The sequence below is a fragment of the Nycticebus coucang genome, chromosome X, assembly GCF_027406575.1.
Source record: "Nycticebus coucang isolate mNycCou1 chromosome X, mNycCou1.pri, whole genome shotgun sequence".
NCBI lineage: Eukaryota > Metazoa > Chordata > Mammalia > Primates > Lorisidae > Nycticebus > Nycticebus coucang.
Window position 1 is genome coordinate 29,326,929 of NC_069804.1, and position 19,730 is coordinate 29,346,658.

Below are 19,730 nucleotides of genomic sequence, written 5' to 3' on the forward strand. Positions count from 1 at the left end.
GTAATTGATGGAGAGAATAAATGTCTTTAAAGTGCTGAATCTTCCCATCCATGTAACTATTTAGTTTCTCTTTTTATATGTCACTGTATCTCTCTCATTAAAATTTCTATTTTTTCTACATAAAGATTTGCAAATTGTTAAATTTGTTCTTTTATACTGTATGTTTCCCTCTACTACTGATAATCCTAATAGCTGAAGTTCTTAGATTATAGTTTTTCTGTTTATTGTGTCTGATGACTAAAGTAGAATTCTTCCCTCTTTTTTTAAGATTTTAAATTTGCAATAATTTTAGACTCACAAAAATGTTTTTTCTTTAATTTCCTCTTCTTGTTTATAGAAATGTTAAAGAAAAGTACAAATAATTTTCACTATGGCCTTTATCCACATTCTCCAAATGTTAACAATTTACTACATTTCCATTTATCATCCTCTCTGTAGATATACAATTTTCTTTTTTGGGGGGAGAGAGTCTCACCATGTCGCCCTTGGTTGAGTGCCATGGTGTAACAGCTCACAGCAACCTCAAACTCTTACCTCAGCCTCCCAAGTAGCTGGGGACTATAGGCGCCCACCACAACGCCCAGCTATATTATTATTATTATTTTATTTTTTGATAGTATGTTGCTGACATGATGGCCCCTTCCCACTAAATTCTTCACTATGAATTTTCTAAAAACATTGACATTGTCTTGTGTTATCACAGTGCATATAGCAAAGTTAGGAAATTAGTATTGGTACAATACTACCACCTAATATACAGATCTTATTCAAATTTAACCAGCTGACCCATACAGGCACATTATAGCAAAAGAAAACATTTTCTTGTCCAAAATCCAATCCAGGATTATAGGTTGTCTCCAGTAGCCATACCATTGCAATCTTTTTGAGGTTAGAACAGTTACTCAAGTATGCCTTTTATCACCTTGACATTTTTGAAGATTATAAGCCAGTTACTCAATTTGAATTGGTTTTATATTTCTTCACGATATAATTTACGTTCCTCATTTTTGCCAGGAACCACCTATGTGATTTTGTGCCATTTTTGGTACATTTCAAGGGGTATATGATGTTGACATTAATTTGTATCACTTTGTTAAGGAGGCAAATACCTGGCTTTTCTGTGTGTGTGAGTGTGTGTGTTTATATGGTTTGTAAGCTCGTCTTTGCTGGAAATTCATATGTGGGCATTCTGTGGACTGGGTTGAGTATTTGTCCTCTAGAGATTTGCTTTGCTCCTGCAAAAGATTCAAAATATAAAATTGAAACTATTTGTATCTTGATTACTTAGCTTTAGATTTTACAGATACTCGTTAATATAAATTTGAACTCAAAGACTTCATATGTCAGCTCCATGGCTATCTTTTTTTTTTTTTCTTTTTTTTCAGAATTGGTACCATAGTTAACAGTTCTAGGAAACTTTCTCAGTATTTCTGGGTAGGTGTCTTTGTGATCATTTACTTGTTGATTCATTTATCTATTTATCAAATACTTAAGCTTCTTCCATACTCAAACAATTTATATAATTTATATAACTCCCTGATTCACATCTATTAAATGCAAAAGGTAAGTTGCTGATTGCATGTAATAATGAGATCAGCTATTAACTTTGTAAAAGTATTCAGATCAAGTACATCATATGTAGTGCATCTAAAGATTTTATCAGTGGTGTTGTAATTTTCCCAATCTAATTTGAATACAGAGATAAAATGTGTTTTGTTTTTCCCAAAACCAATTTAAGTAAAATAATAAGTACAAAAGCTAATCATTAGTGTATTCTATTAATGTATATTAAAATATGTTGGCATATTTTTCTTATTTTTAAATATTATGGTTTATTATATACAAAATTCAATAATTTAGGCAGTCTTATTTATTTCCTCATTAGCAAATAGTTATTGAGTACCTGTTATGTAAAACCAATATTGAAAAGTGTTACATTCAATAAAAAATGTTTAAAACATGCTCCCCAATCTTGCATCTTATGGTAGAAAATAAACCATGTGGAAGTAAAAAGCATTATTACTTTAAAGAAAATTTACAGTAAATACACAATATTAAATACAACTTGAGTATGTCAAAGATTGTACTTTTCAAGTTGCTTATATTTAATTTCAAAGCTTTGATAACATTAAATATTATCAGTGAATGGTGGGAAGTTGACTTTTCAAGGTTGGGCTATAACCTGTTTACTTGAGTATGTCCCCTTGACAACCACTAAAATTTCAAATTAATCCTCTCCAACGTAGTTCTTATATTTGATTTTAAATGTATTTAAAGTTACTCATCTCTTCTTACCACTTGAATAGACAATGTTTAAACAATTTAGTCATTAATTTTTAAATGTTTTTTAACATTTAAAATGTATTGTTGATATTACTATCAGTTCACTTAATAAGACAATAAAGATAAAACTCAGAAAAAATAATAAAATATGGCAGTTGTAGGTTGAGGGTTTCATCTTTGTTTGTTGAAAAAACCTTCAGTAAGAGTCTAATTAGTGACCTAGGAAAACTGACCTTAAAAAGATAAAATGTCTGGGGAGAAAAAAAATTTTCTCATTCTATATGGGTAAACAATATCCTTTTATTGATGTTACTCTCTAAACTTCAGTTCTTTATTAAACATTTTCATATTGCTATTGTCACAGATGGGTCATTGTTATAAATTGACAAGTGGTTATTTCTTTTATTGCTAGAAATCTTCTTGGCTAGGATCTACTTTAAATAGAAATAATTCTCGTATAGTATGGGTTGATTGTCATAGATCCAGATTTTTGAGATGAAAATGGCTATCATTATTCCTAACAACTAGTGCTGTTCTGTTTATAGTGGATGTTAACAACCTATATTAATAGTTTAAAATCTGTCTTAATAGGTGTAAACAATTTTTTTCTATAAATGTATTTCATGAGGTTATAACAAATAAATGTTTGTGTAAAACGATGGAGAAAAAGAGGCTCCAAAGTAAAAATCTATATTAAAAATCAAATTTAGTTTATATTATTTTCTACCAGTTGAAGATGATATAATACATTTTTACATATATATTTACATGCATGTTGCCTAGCAGTTTAAAACATTTCATACACACACACATACATGTACCTGCCATATATCTCATTCATCAAAATCACAATTATGGGTTTTATGTCTGTGGTTTGGATACTTTAATTCTAACAATTCATTGTTTTCTCTGATTACTTAAATTTATTTTCTTTTTGGCTCACTCTCATTCCAAATTATTGAATAATTTAATTACATGGTAAACTAATCAAACATGCACATAATATACATCTGCTGTGTGCAGCATGTTGTACTGGAGGGATGAGTAGATATAGACATGTAAACATAATCAATTACTTCAACAATAGGATGGTTTCATTAGATCCTAGGACCAATGTGCATAAATATAAAGACAACATGCTAGATTGGATTTGGATCTAGGGCTTAAGTTCCAGTGCCATTCTTTCATGTCATGTCACTTCCCCTATGGCTTCTTTATGCTTAGATAGTCCACTTCCTTTTCTTGAGAATGTTTTTGAACCAAGATCACTTCCTTTTCTTGAGAATGTTTTTGAAAATGAAATGCTGAATCAGCATTGCAAATTATATTTTAAATGGTCCTGAGTAATTTATTAACTTCTTCACCATAAAATGGCATATATCGTCCTATTCAGAAGCAAATTGTGAGATTTATTAACATCAATTCATTGTGCCACACGCTTAGTATATGCTTATAATTGGACACAAGTATACAGAATATGAATATCCTTTTTTTTTTAGTTCTAACAATAGCTGTTTGAATGAGTACATTAACTTATTTAGAAATCACATTAAATCTAAACTGGAAGAATTCTTGAATTGAGGCATGACCGAGGAATATACTGCCCAAGAACCATAGAATTGACTTTGACCTCACCTCAGTTTATGTATGCTTCTTAAGCTATGAAATAATTTGTAAGCTCCCATCTATACCTTGTATACTATGATTATAAAGACATTATCTTGGTAGCTATTTGCTATGGTACACACATGGGATCAGTTTCTTTGGTGAAAAAAGTCTTAGCATGCCTTTGATATGATATTTGACGCTTTTGGAAATACAGCAACTCTTCTGCTCTTCACAGTAGAGTTTCTTAACAGTAAAGGTGCAAAGAAAAGAGATTCCCACATTATTCCAAACTCTCTAATATAGAGCTATTAATATTTTAAATTCTTCAAGAGGTTAAGATTTTACACATTTTGATGTCAGTAAATAATTTTGTGACACAGAATACACCTGGTTTGATAGAAAATATTGGCATCCTACAAACACGAATTTATTAAAGAGGAATTCCACATGCGTCACATCTGAGCTGTATCAACCATAAACTGAAAGATTTGTGCTAATGTCTCAGAAAGTTCTTAGGAAATATAATGTACGTACAATTGGCAATGCTTCAAAAATGAAGATATTGTCATATCCTTTATGTACAAGTAGTTCCAATAGTTAGCTGGAGCTTGGCACCTAATAGGAGATCAATAATTAAAGACCTTGGATATAAGTCACTAATTTTCAAATGTGCATCCTTTAATAATAAAGGATTTGATTCTATTGTTTCTCAACTAGATAAATGTGTGGCCAGTAGATTTCTTACTTTTCCTTTATACTCTGTTAGGCTGTGATGCAAGCTACAGCATTTTGGGGGGAAAGTACCTTCTAAAACATTTTTTTTTTAATTTCTTTTTTTTTTATTAAATCATAACTGTATACAATGATATGATTATGGGGCATCATACACTCACTTCATAAACCATTTGACACATTTTTATCACAGTGGTTAACATAGCCTTTCCGGCGTTATCTCAGTTACTGTGCCAAAACATTTACATTCTACATTTACCAAGTTTCGCAAATACCCCTGTAATATGCACCACAGGTGTGATCCCACCGATTCCCCTCCCTCTACCCACCCCCCACCTTTCCCATAAAGTATCCCAAGAATGGAAGAAAAAATACCCAATGTACACAGCCCTACTATGAAACTAATTTGGGACTCTCACATGAAAGCTATAACCCAGCTACAACTTAAAACATTTTTTAATGCTTTGGCTATGCAATTATTGTCTGAGTATCATGAGGATATAGGTGACTGCCTGTAGTAACCATATTTCATGCCAGCCCCCACTGCTTATATGTTCCTAGCGCTGCCTATAGGATTTGCTTTCTGAAGGCTATGTCAACCAGTTCGGTGAAAATATTTCAGACTGTATATGGAACCAGCACATTGTACCTCATGATTGCATTATTGTACACAGCTATGATTTAATAAAAAAAAATTTTTTTTAAGAGAAATATTATAATGATATTTAATCATGTATAAGAACAAGATTTCTGACTTTGGCTAAATACAACTACTTTAGTATTCACTATTTAAGCTACATGTCTGTTTTTATATGGAAACCCACATTAAAATGTGCATAGGACCTTGGAATCTAGTTTATGATTAGAAACGCTTGGCTGTTTTTATTACCTGATACTCACGTCACATGTAATCTAACATTTGATTTTAAAAGAATTTTATTGTTAATCTATTCCTGAGTTGGTAGGCATTTAGTTTATTTCCACGTGTTGGTGACTGTAAATTGAGCTGTAATAAACAATCTAGTGCTAAGGTATATGAATACCATGGAATGCTTACTATTCAGCTATAAAAAAGATGGAGACTTTACATCTTTTGTATTAACCTGGATGGAGCTGAAACACATTCTTCTCAGTAAAATGTCACAAGAATGGAAAAGCAAGTATCCAATGTACTCAATTCTAATATGAAGCCAGTAGATGATCTAATACATGCCCACATAAGGGAAAAACTCAGCAGGGTGCGGTGGCTCACACCTGGAATCCTAGCACTCTGGGAGGCTGAGGCCTGGATTGCCTGAGCTCACAGGTTCGAGACCAGTCTGAACCAGAGCAAGACCTCGTCTCTAAAATATAGTCGATGTCGTGGTGGTGCCTGTAGTCCCAGCTACTCAGGAGGCTGAGGCAAGAGGATCACTTGAACTCAAGAGTTTGAGGTCGCTGTGAGGTATTTTATACCACAGCACTCAACCAAGGGTGACAAAGTGAAACTCTGTCTCAAAAAAAAAGGGAAAAACTCAATTCAATTCAAGTTGGGGTAAGGTAAAGAGAGGAGGAAGGAGGCGATTGGTGTGCTCCTACTTAATGGACACAATTTAAGAGTATATGGCACACCTCTTGGATGCAGGACACAACTACCTAACAAATGCAATTATTGTAACCTTGTTTATATTTTCACATTAACCTGAAGTAAAAATAAAATAATTTCATTATAATTTATGTGCATTCATTGATATTTGTATTCATGCAATAATCATGAATAATACAAGGTGGCCATTTGGAAACACACCCTAAGACAGGGATCTTCACACTTTCTCTAAAGGGACCAGATAGTACATATTTTACACTTGTGTGATTTATGGTTTCAGTGCAAATACTCACCTCTGTTTTTCTAGCACAAAAACAATCATAGACAATGCTGAATGCAAAACGATGGGCATGGCTTTGTTCCATTGAAAACTTATTTATAAAAAAAGGTATGGCTGGCCCATAGTTAGCTGACTTCTGCCCTATGAAATATATTGACCTGGTCTAATTTTAATAATTAAAATTTATTCATTTATTTATTAATTTTTTAGAGACAGAGTCTCATTTTATCACCCTCGGTAGAGGGCCATGGTGTCACAGTCACAGCAACCTCAAACTCCTAGGCTTAGGCGATTCTCTTGCCTCAGCCTCCTGAGTAGCTGGGAATAATTAAAAAATTTTAGTAAAGATCTGTTACATTCTTCATATAATTTATAATGTCAGCAATATTTTTTATTTCAGAACATTAAGGGGTACACACATTTTTAGTTACATACAATTTTCTAAGAAAATATAAATAAATTCATTTGAGAAAATAGCCTAAGTAAATTTCATTTTGATTGTTTGAATGGAAACACATGGTTGACACTATCCTTAAATTTGTTCTTAACTATATTGAGCTAAATCAACCTGTTCTTAGCATAAGTTAGCTATTATTAAATATTTAAACCATAACTTAATTTTTTAGATAATTTTCCAGAATGTACTGGACTCGGACAAATATCTCCTTATCATTGAACTTAAGGTTTCATGTCTGAAAAACAAGTTTGGTCTTGATTTGTCCAATGTATCTTCAAACTTTATAATTTAATATTTCTATGAGTGCCTTATCATTTGTCAGTAGAAACAATGTCCTTGTTTGAAGTGTTCTTTTAAAACAATCTCATTGAGGATGTCATTTCTCCAAGAGATCATGTTCTCTTTGAAAGTCACTTCTAGTTTCTACATGAAAAAATGTCTTCTAAAATCAATACCAGTGAAAGTTAATCAGTAATGGAATGATTCCAGGGTGCCTTGTTTATCATTGGAAGGTTAAGATAGTTATCTCTGTGATGATCCTCACAATGATTTGAAAGGACAGAGGAGCAGCATTTTCTGGCCATGTCACTTCTAATTTGTGAAACGTCCCCATTATAACCTCTTTGTAAGATGGCAGCCTGCCTTTATTGCCATGTTCTGAAGAGATTAGTCAATATTATGTCCAAATGCCCTCAGTATTTCACCAGTCTTCTCATCTTAAATTTATCACAGATTGAACATTGTCATGAAGAGAATAATTAGAAAATCCACTCACATTCCATCTCATTATGTAATTGTGCATAAGGAAAAAATAGTTTTAAAGTAGTTTTAAAGAGAAGAAAGAATTGGGTCACACAGCTGCTTCCCAAATGTTAAGTTTTTGTTTCCATTGCATCTATTATTTTTCCTCACAGAAATGCAGAGATTACTCAGAGTGAGATACAACTATTTTCCCTCTAACAAAGTTTTCAATGCCTGCTATTTTATTCGCCTATAATAAGAGATAATTAAAAGGGAATCAATGCAATTGGCAGGGAAAAATCACTAGCATTATTTTTCATAAACCTCTCTGCAGAACATGGTCATCTACTCTAGAAACTGGCTTTTCACTCTGCCTCCACCTTTTGAGTTGTTACAGTGGAATCAACCACATTTTTCCAAGGTGACCATACCTTGTCTAGCGCCAAAGACAGAGGTTGGCACCTGGCATGTGCTGAATTAATCCAAACCTATTCTCAAGATTTTAGAGTTGGAACTGGAAAATGTTCTCCCATTGAAACTCTGAGCTCTTAAATGGAAATAATGCAAACTCACAAGCTGTTGGCAGGAGCTATTTTCTGATATTTTGTTTTAAAAATAGAAATATCATTCTACAGAGAGTGAAAAAAAGAGTGAAATAAATACACAGAGAGAGGGGAGTTTAGATATGAAGAACAACTTCTGTTTTTGGTACAGTTTCTGAATTAGTGGTTCTAGTTCACCCCATCACTCACCTGGTTTCCTGCCCTTGGGTTGTATGAGATGGTCATGTATTTCTTTAATAAACTTTTCTTTTGCTAAATTTAGTTTAAATGGGTTTCCATATCTTAGCCCCTCCCACACACAAAAACTAATTGTGAAGTTTATTTCATACTCTAAGCATTCTGAAAAATATAGAACATAAATATAACACCTGCATAAGTATTCCCTTATAAAATTTGGCACTAAATTACTAAAAGGAATCAATTAGCCAAGAGATACACATTAGAGAAAAGACGACAAAAAGTTTGTATGCATATATTTACTTATTTTTAAAAAAATTTTTTAGTTACTTTTATGAGCCAGTCAACAGTATTATTATTATTATTATTATTCGAGACAGAGCCTCAAGCTGTCACCCTAGGTAGAGTGCTATGGCATCATAGCTCACAGCAACCTCCCAGCTCCTAGGCTTAAGCCATTCTCTTGACTCAGCCTCCCAAGTAGCTGGGACTACAGGCGCCCGCCACAATGCCCGGCTATTTTTGGTTGTCGTTGTCATTGTTGTTTGGCAGACTCTGGGTGGATTCAAACCCACCAGCTCTGGTATAAGTGGCTGGCGCCTTAGCCGCCTGAGCTACAGGCGCCGAGCCAGTCAATAGTATTAAGCAGTAGTGAACAAATACAAATGTGAATCTCTGGATTGTAACACAGATACATTAACCAAATAATCCCCCAAATTTATTATAGTACAACCTACATGGAAAAGAGTATGGAAATTTCTCAAAAAACTAAAAATAGAACTGCCATTCAATCCAACACTATTACTACTACTGGGTATCTACCCAAAGGAAGAGAATTCAATATATCAAAAATACCAGCCCTCATGTTTATTGCAGCACTATTCACGATAGCAAAGATATGGAATCAACATAAGTGTCCATCAATGGAAGAATGGATAAAGACAATTTATATATATATATATATTTTTTTTTTTTTGAGACAGTCTCACTACAGCACCCTCGGTAGAGTGCCATGGAATCACAGCTCACAGCAACCTCAAACTCTTAGGCTTAAGTGATTCTTTTACCTCAGTCTCCCAAATAACTGGGACTATAGGTACCCCCCCCCCACAATGCCCGGCTGTTTTGTTTTTGTTGTTGTTGTCTAGGTTGTTACAGTTGTCATTGTTGTTTTTTAGCTGGCCCAGGGCAGGTTCAAACCCACCAGCCTTGGTGTATGTTGCTGGCGCCCTAATCACTGAGCTATGGGTGTCACCAAGAAAATGTATATTTTACATAATGGAATACTATTCAGCCATACAAAGAATGAAATCACATATTTTGCAGAAACATGGATGGACCTGGAGACTATTATCTTAAGTGAAACAAGCCAGGTACAGAAAGTCACATATCACGTATTCTCATTCATATGTGGCAGCTAAATAATGTGTACACATGGGCATAGATCATGGAGTGATAGACGAGCTGAATAAGGGAAATAGAATGGCCATAGAGAGTGCACTGATAGACAAGATGGCAGTGTGAGGGTGCAACAGGGAGGTGGACGATGAGAAATTACTTAATGGGTACATTGTACATATTGCTGATGGATACCCTAAAAGCCCTGACTTGATCACGATGCAATGTACTCATATAACAAAAATTTCACATGAAACCTCAAATTTGTAAAAATTAAAGAAATATAAGGAGAAGCCATATGGCTGACCAGAAACATCAGTTGCCAGATTATTTCAGAAAGAAGGAAAAGTTTTAGGTTAAAAAAAAATTGCACAGGTGTAATTCTGAGGGAAAAGTGCCAGAACCCACTGGATATTCCATGGGAAGAAGTTATGGCACAGAACAAGGAGAAGCAAGATTTAAACAGAGATCAACCCTTGAGGAATGTGGAACCCTGTTGAGAGAGTAGATGGGAGTTTTATTCCTCCTCCTATCACACCCCTGGCAGATTGCCGGCTGAGTTGCTGGAGAGCTTTTCTATGCCAACCCAACAAACTCCCAAAGTGCTGCTGCCAGTGAACTGGGAGATCCTTGAGAACAGAGCACTGGGCTGCCGGCCCCCTCTGGGTCGCTCCTCCTCACCACAGACCCAAGCCAAGGCAGCAGGGGACTGCTATACTGCTTCTCCACCATTGTGTGGCTTTGTCCTCCCCAAGAAACTTCAGCCCTTCAGTTTTCTCATCACTGGTCCCTACACAGACATTTTCCAAATCCTGTCCAGATTATGGTGGCCACAGGAACCAGTGGTTCCTGGGGAGACTATACAATCCCAGAGTTTGGACATTCAGGCTGGAATGCCTTCAGGGGAGAGGGACAAAGAGGACCAGAGTGCCAGGTCTCCTCCATTCATATTCTTCTCCTTACATGCCTGCCCACTACCGCCAATTGGAAGTTCCCATCGGAGTTGGTACAGAGTGCTACAAAGGACAATTGAGCCAGGGATCTCAAGAGAAATGCTTCCCTTCTGTTGCTGTGCCAAGCACACTGAGGCTTCCACAGAGAGTAGGGGTCACATCTTTCCTCTTAAAGAGCTGCAGTGGACCAAGAGGTGCCCAGACTGGGAGCTCCCTGCCTGCTGGCCCTCAGTGGTGTGGCTCACCTGGCTGCACCAGGAAATCAGAGTATCACCTGAAATGGAAGAACATTAAGTCTACTTAAGCACTCTGTAGGGAGCTTGAAACTAACATGGTTCTCCATGGCATGGTAGGGGATTCAAATTGGGGAACAGAGGACAGGCTGCTTGGAGGCACACAGGGGAGATTCTTGAACAAATGTTTTGAGATGAGGGAGCTCATGTGGGCAGAAGTAATGGGAGGGTGTAGTGTGGGTCTGAGCTGCAGTGCACCCCCAGAACACCACTTCCCCCACAGGAAAGCTATGCTTTCAGTCTGGGGCAGAATCCTGGACAGGAAATATCCTAGCCCATAGCCTCATTGCTGGTGAGCTAATAAGCTAGTTTGGGCCGCTGCTTGTGGCCAGTTGCCAGGATATCCGTATGGTAAGAGAAGAAAGACAAGAGCAAAACCTACTTCTGTCTCCCACACCGTGAATCCCAGATGGCCCTTCTCCTATGAGCAGACATGGGGCCACTTAAGTCCCTCTCTAGTGGCTTTTCCTGATGGCCTGAGAGGCTGACCTTTACCAAGACAGCTCTTATGCTTGCCTTTGTGCAGCCTGAACACAGACTCATCCAATCTATCCCTGCCCACCTTCACTCCTCCACCTACCTCTGCTGTGGTGATCCTAAGAAGGAGGGAGCTCAGGGCCTGCCCACCACATGAAACATCCAGGTGCTTTTCCTGATAAACTAGAGCCAGTCACAGGTCCCAAAGTAACACTACGGCAGCTAATATTTTTCTCGCAAGTGCCAGCTATAGGCTATAAGAACAACTGGTACAGCTCAGTACAGCATTTATTGATTTAATCATATAGGGTGTGGCTGACTCTTACACATAATGCCTGCTGCTGACTTAGAGATTAAACTGGGCATTGTAATATAATTTGTATTGTTAAGAAGAACACAGCGCTCGGGAAAGAGAAAGCGTTTCAAAGACCTCCATCTCACCTTTCCAACAAGAGACAGAGATTTTGTCCATGTGCATAGTTCATGAACACAATAGCCTACAAATAACTAACAGTTAAAAAAAAAAACACAAAAACAACAACAACAACAAAAAAAAAACTACACTAATGTTATCTATAACCATGGTATCCATCCAGAATCTAGATCCCCATTAAAGTCCCAATATACAAAGCCAAAGGTCCTTACACAATATATGCCATAGGCTTACCCTCAAGGGTAAGGCAAAAAAAAAAAAAAAAGGTGGAGTCTATATAAATAAAAGAATTCAAAAACAAGAAGTGACAGCTGCTCCAGATGAGAAGGACTCAGCACAAGAACTCCAGAAGTATGAAAATTCATAGTGGAAGGACTCCTCCAAAGAAGCACACATAATCTCTAGGAATAGATCCCAACCAAAATGAAAATACTGAAATGATAAATAAAGAATTCCAAATATGGATTATAATGGATTTCAGTGAGCCAAAGAGAAAACAGAAAATGAACTCAAAGAAACCAGAAAAATAAATCATGAAATGAATGAAAAATTTGTTAAAGAGATAAATAGATTTAAGAAAAACAATGGAGAACTTCTGGAAATGAACAACACACTTAGGGAAATACAAAACACAGTGGAAAGTTTTAATAATGGATTAGACCTAACAGAAGAAAAAATTTCAGAGCTTGAAGACAACTCTTTTGAATTAATTCAAAAATGTTTCATAAGTTTTAATCAGTGAGTAGGGTGCCGGCCCCATATGCTGAGGGTGGTGGGTTCAAACCCAGCCCCGGCCAAACTGCAACAACAACAAAAAAAATAGCCGGGCGTTGTGGCGGATGCCTGTAGTCCCAGCTGCTCAGGAGGCTGAGGCAAGAGAATCACGTAAGCCCAAGAATTGGGGGTTGCTGTGAGCCCTGTGACGCCACGGCACCCTACCCGAGGGCAGTACAGTGAGACTCTGTCTCTATAAAAAAAAAAAAAAAGAAAGAAAATTAAGAAATCAAGAAAATTAATTTATACTAGGCATGGTGGCTAATGCCTGTAATCCTAGCACTCTGGGAGACTGAGGCAAGTGGATTGCTTGAGCTCAGGAGACCAGCCTGAGCAAGAGCAAGACCCATCTCCACTAGAAATAGAAAAAAATAGCCAGGCCTTGGGGTGGGTGCCTGTAGTTCAAGCTACTTGGGAGGCTGAGGCAAGAGGATTGTTCAAATCCAAGAGTTTGAGGTTGCTGTAACTTATGACACAGTGGCACTCTACCCAGGATGACAGAGTTAGACTCTGTCTGAAAACCATCAAAAATTTTTTTTATTTTATAAATTTAATTACAAAATAAATGTAAATTACAAAAAATGCTAAAATTAAAAAATAATAATATGTGGATAACGCTGTGATGGAGAGGTAAGGGGAAGGGAGCCGGATAGAGGAAGCAAAATTTTGAAGGCCCTGTGGCTAATTCAAACAAAGCGTTCCAGTGTGGCTAATCAGAAGTGTTATTTTTTTTCCCCAGAAAGCCATTTATTAGTTAGGCTGAAAATTATTCCTTCTATTTGATGATTAGCTTTAGCTTTTTTATTTGTATTTCATATATATGTTTCAAATTATTCAAAATCCTCTTTCCTTAACGTTATTCAAGACAGATACATAGTATACATTATTTACACCATCAATTTGTTTAGTGAACTTCCTCTTTGTAGTCATTGCAAAAGAAAATTTCATCTCAGGCATATTTATAGTTTCCTCACATATTAGTCAATGAATTAGGGAAGTCCTACTTAGTGTGGTATGACTGTGGTGATGTCCCCGAACATTATTCTAGGCCATTCTCAGCTCCATCTCACCCACATAGTGATCTCAGAACCATGGAAATATTCATCTCCACCCAGAATTAATAGGAAAAGACATTTTAGTAAGTGTTTTAGTAAGATACAAAGGCTGTCCGGAAAGTATTCAGGCATCGTGTCACTATTTTTAATATTACGTGGCCAGATACTTTCTGGACAGGCCCTCCTACACTTAGGGGAATAGCGTGAAGTGCTCTCTTGGACTATTATCCCTCTGTTCTTAAACTGCAACCAATGCTATTGTATCATTTCAGTCATAGTCTAACAAATTATGTAAAAGATATAAGAGAGGAAAATGTACACTTTTGAGACTTCTCCAGTTTTCTGAGGGATGCATGAACTACTTAGCTGTGTGCACAAAGAACTGTTCATTTAGTTGCCATGGCACTGCTTATCTGTTGCCTTTATAGGGAACAAGATGGTACTTTAACCACAGTGACTCATCCCCTGAGGTAAAACAGATAAGATTGCCTTCCTTAACTTTGAGCCAGAATTCTTCACTTGGCAAAGACATTTTGTTTATTTTGTTGTTAATGAAGAAAAGATACTGTTGACAAACCAGGCTTAACCCCTAATCTCAATAATTTATAGCGTTAAGCAAAGATCATAATTTCCTCAATCTGTTTGTAATAATTTACACATAATAAATGGACAACAAATAGAACAGCTGTCAGGGATATGGTGTTTGCCTAATAGGGATTCTTCTGGATCACATGCAAGCATTGAGGAATGCGTGGCACTGATACTCCCCAGCATTATTGATGATATATACGTAGATGATCAATGATTTGATGCATGGTCTCCCCCCTGATGAGGGATCTCTGTTGTTTATCGGCATATGGTCAATGGAAAGAGTCCGGCCAGTGTTACGTGTGTGAGTTTAAGAATTCCCCAGTCATTTTGCATGTTGGTGATGGAAAGAATGAATGATTCTAAGACAACTGTGAGAATCCATGTGTATACTTATAGATGTGACACTCAGAATTATTAAGAACCTCCTCTGGGCCCCCATAGCACTGTGTCCATACTTCCAATATGACTTTTCACTTTGCTATATAATTTTCTTTCTATACCAGTGGGTTATCAGAATTTGAAGTAGATCATGCCACAGTTATTATTATTCTTGATTACCAAATGCCCAAGAAGAAAGAGCCCAATACATAGTATATCCTTGTTGGATAAAAAATCTACTTTGTTCAAGTTGTGTTCATTCGGCTGTAACATTCTACAAGAGACACAAAAAGAGGGAGTAAAACTGTCTGAGAACAGTAGCCTGGCTGGATGCCCCAAATCAGTTTTCTCCTAGGGAAATACTCTGATTTCACCTTATCCAGAGAAGTTTAGGAGAAAATAATCAAGAACTTAGAAAGCTTTTTTTTTTAATTAAACAACTGATGGCTTTGAGAAATCTTCCGAAACTATACTTTTAGAAGTTTTTAGGAACAAAGATTATTTCATGGACCTAGCCTATGTTTCTGAGTAAAACAAAGGAAATTTCCTAGATCCTAACCAATGAAAGCTATTTAATCTTCAAACAACTCTCAAAGAAATGAGACAAAATTTTAATGACTATATTAATTCTTACAATAAAATTCCTAGGGAAGAAGTTAATTTGGCAATGGCAGAGAAAAAAATCTGAAGCATCGATACTGAAGATATAAAGTGTACTAAATGTTTTAAAATCGGAAACATGCATCTTTTACCTTTAGTGGTGCTTTTTCTTTTAATTAACAAAATTTCATTAATGTAACGCCATTAAAATTATAGCAGGTTATGCCAGAAGTTTGTGAAATACAAATGTGATAGTGCAGAAAGGATTACAAAGTTTATATTCTGTGCAGTTTTTTAGTTTACTCTTCATTGATACAGAGGCAACAAGTATTGAAATCTTGAAGCTATTCCAGATAGTAATATGTAGTGTATTTGGGAAGCTGAACTCAAAATTATAACACTGAAGACTTCTCTCAGTTTCTAAAAGCAAGTGGTATGATGTGTAGGTTAATTGTTAATCTTCTAAAGAAATGCAGTAAATTCTTATTCTTCCCTGATAATCTATGTTGTCATGTCTGATTCTTTGTTTTAGTTTCTGTAATCACAGCTCATTTTGATTTCCTTTAAAAATAAAACAAAACAAAAAATATTAAATGTCTCTCTGTGCTAGACTATGGATCTCTTCACAGCTTGGGTGGTCATTCCAAAGTCAATTCTGCATCTTCCTCTCCCAGTGGCCCAGGGTAGTCAACTGGAACCCATTCAACCCTGCTTGTATTCAGTAATACTTAATATTTGGGAAGATTTTCTACCTTCTTTAAAATATTTTAATATACCTAAATGATTATTTTAGTCCATCCAGGCTGCTATAACAAAATACTATAAACTGTGTTGCTTATAAGCAACAGAAATTTATTTCTTAAAGCTCTGGAGTCTGGGAAGTCCAATGTTCAGGTCCCAGCAGATTTAATTTTTGGTGAGGATGTATTTCCTCATATCCACCTGTATTCTGACTCTAACCTTACTTGGCCCAAGGAAAAGGCATCTCTCTCAAGGCTCTTTTGTAAGGGCATTAGTAACATGCATGAGGACTCCATCCTATAAGCTAACCACCTTCCACAGATCCCATCTCCTGAAGCTACCACCATGGAGTTGAGCATTTCAATATATGAATTTAGAGGTACATAACATTCAGACCATAGCAATGACTGTACAGTCAAACCATTAAGGTTAAATTGGAGAGAAGATGATTTGAATTTATTGGGAAGGAGTTTGTTGGAGTCCTATCATTATATAATTCAACCTTAGTGTTTCTATTTGGAGTGATATCCCAAATGAAGATCTGTAGAATGGCTTCCTTTAGAGTGATTTCTTATTTAGCAGGTAGCCTTGTGTTTGAATGCAAAGAGAGACCTGCCATAAGGTTGGAAAAGTTAGTTGCCTTTAGTAAGTCGAACATTGTCTGAGATCTTGTTTATATTTTATAAAGGCGTATTAAATTTATTAATAGAAAAATGCAAATATTAGCCAGGCATGGTGGTAAGCACCCATAGTCCCTTCTACTCAGGAGGCTGAGGCAGGAGGATTTGCTTGAGCCCAAGAGTCTGAGGTTGCTGTGACCTATGATCATACCACTGCACTTGCACTCCAGTCTGGGTAACAGAGCAAGACCCTGTCTGTACAAACAGAACTAAACAAAACTAAAAGCTAAAAAAAAAAAAAAAAAACAAAAAGACCCCTGACCTGAAATTACCTTCCTATTTCTATGGTTTAAAAAGAGCTTGTTTTGACCTAATCTGGTGAGAAAAATCCAAACAGAATAATATCATGTGGCACTTACACAAACCTATACTATTTTACCCAGAAATATTAAGAATCACTAACACAACCATTTAACTGCCAGTCTCTTTAGAAATGAACCACATAACATTCTGTAGAAAGTAGTTTCTCAAGATATTATTTAAATACATGCCAGGTTTAAATATTTAACTTTTCTATTTCTTTTGACTAATTCAATTTCCATTTTAATTTTTAAAAGTGTTGAATGCTTTGAAATTATGCATTTTGAATTTAGATAGTTTAAACAATAGCCAACTGTTAAAAGTATGTTCCCATTGTGGGAATTTGTGTAATGACAGGTATAATACAAGTAAATGGAAGCATTAGATTGTGATCTTTAACTAAACAAGCAGTTCTTTTAATTGCAATTGCCTTAGGATTAACATACATTACTATTACATTTGTTTCTAACATAATTTTATACCTATTTGAAAAGACATGCCATATGTCACAGATATTGAGTTAAAATAGGTCAGTGAGATTATAGCTAATTAAATCAACACGCAACCACAAAAGTCTATTCAGGTAATATTCAGTATACTACTAAAGCATACAGAAAGAGAAAATTTAATGTTAAGGGTCAGATAGAACTTCCCTTGATCTTTCCTAGAAACTCTAATTATTGGCAACTGAACTTCTAGGTGTTAATTAATGTGACAGAAAAATCAAGCCCTCTCTCACCTGACTTTGACTAATTATGTATTTATCTGAGTTTTAAGCTCCTTCCATTCAGTCTCAAAATAGTGCCTCAAGCTTATGAAATCCCTCAGAAATTTAAAAATAAGACAAATAGTTTTGGTTATAATTTCTTTTCTTTTTTTTTTTTTTTTTTTTAGCAACAGAGTCTCACTTTATCACCCACAGTAGAGTGCTATGGCGTCACAGCTCACAGCTCTTGGGCTTAGGCCATTGTCTTGCCTCAGCCTCCCAAGTAGCTGAAACTACAGTTTCCCACCACAACGTCTGGCTATTGTTTGTTGCAGTTTGGCCAGGGCTGGGTTTGAACCTGCCACCCTCAGTATATGAGGCCAGTGCCCTACTCACTGAGCCACAGGTGCCACCAGTGGTTATAATTTTTAATAAATAATTTATTTCACTGTGTTCTTGGCCCCTGAAGGTTTATATTCTTGGTTTGTGGGCAATTGACAAAAATACACATTTAAAAATTAAAATTGTTCATATTCATAGGATCATAAGAATGCTATTACTCCAATAATACTGAGGTCCAATGGATCTGAAATAATATCCTTCAACTTATTCTGATGATGTCTTGCATCGTTGTCATCTTTGTAGGCAAGGAAGTGCCTCATGGTTACTTCATTAAATCTGAGCTTTATATAGATGAGTTTCAGGTGTAGAAATAAATCATGTAATTTTCCATCCTTTTCCAAACCTTTATGGCGATATAATATTGAATGAATGTACAAGGTACTGATGTTTTTATTAGTCTATCAATTTTATCCTACAAATATTTTGCTGCTACATAATGCCTGTTCTTAATTACCATCAGTGAAATCATTAAAAACTGTTTGTAAGTATCTAATAAAGCTGAGCATATACAATGCATCGCTTTCTCTCCTGGATATATGTCCAACAGAAACAAGACACATGAGAATGTTCATGGCTGTGCTATTGGTAATAGGCCAAAATTGAAAACTACCATCAATAAAATGAATACATAAATTGTAGTATGGTCACCTAATGGAATAACTTACAATGATAAAAATGAATGCACTCTAATTAGATTTTTTTTTTTTTTTGAGATAGATTTTCACTTTGTCGCCCTGGGTAGAGCATTGTGGCATCACAGCTCACAGCAACCTCAAGCTCCTAGGTGCAAGCGATTCACTTGCTTCAGCCTCCCAAGTAGCTGGGACTACAGGCGCCCACCACAATGCCCAGCTAGTTTTAGAGATGGGATCTCGCTCTTGCTCAGGCTGGTCTGGAACTCCTGAGCTCAAGCAATCCACCCACCTCTGCCTCCCAGAGTGATAGGATTATAGGCGTGAGCCACCACACTCGGCCCTATACCAATAATGTGAATAACTATCATAAACACAATATTATGGGAAAGAAGCCAGAATAAAAGAGTTCATGATATACAATTTACTTTACATTTCAAAAAGAGCAAAGTCAATCAATATTATTAGAAATCAGAATAGTAGTTACCTTTGCTGAGAAGAAAATGGATGGAAGAGACTATATCTTCTGGGATGATGATATAATATTATATTTCTTGATCAGGTTGCTGGTTATATGTGTATATTCAGTTTGGGACAATTGATCAAGACACATAATTTCTGTGCTTTTCTTTATATATGCTATACTTTAATAAGAAAATTACATACTTGAAAAGTTCTGAGATTTAATATGATAAATTGAACTGAAGTATGTATTTGTGCTTGTTTCAGTTTCCCAGGGCTGCTGTAAGAAATTAACACAAACTAGGTGCTTTGAAACAACAGAAATTGAATCTCCCACCGAACTGATAGCCAGGAATTTGAAATAAAGATATTGGCAATGTTGCTTCATTCTGGAGGCTCTAAAAGAGACTTTGTTCCATACTGGTGTTC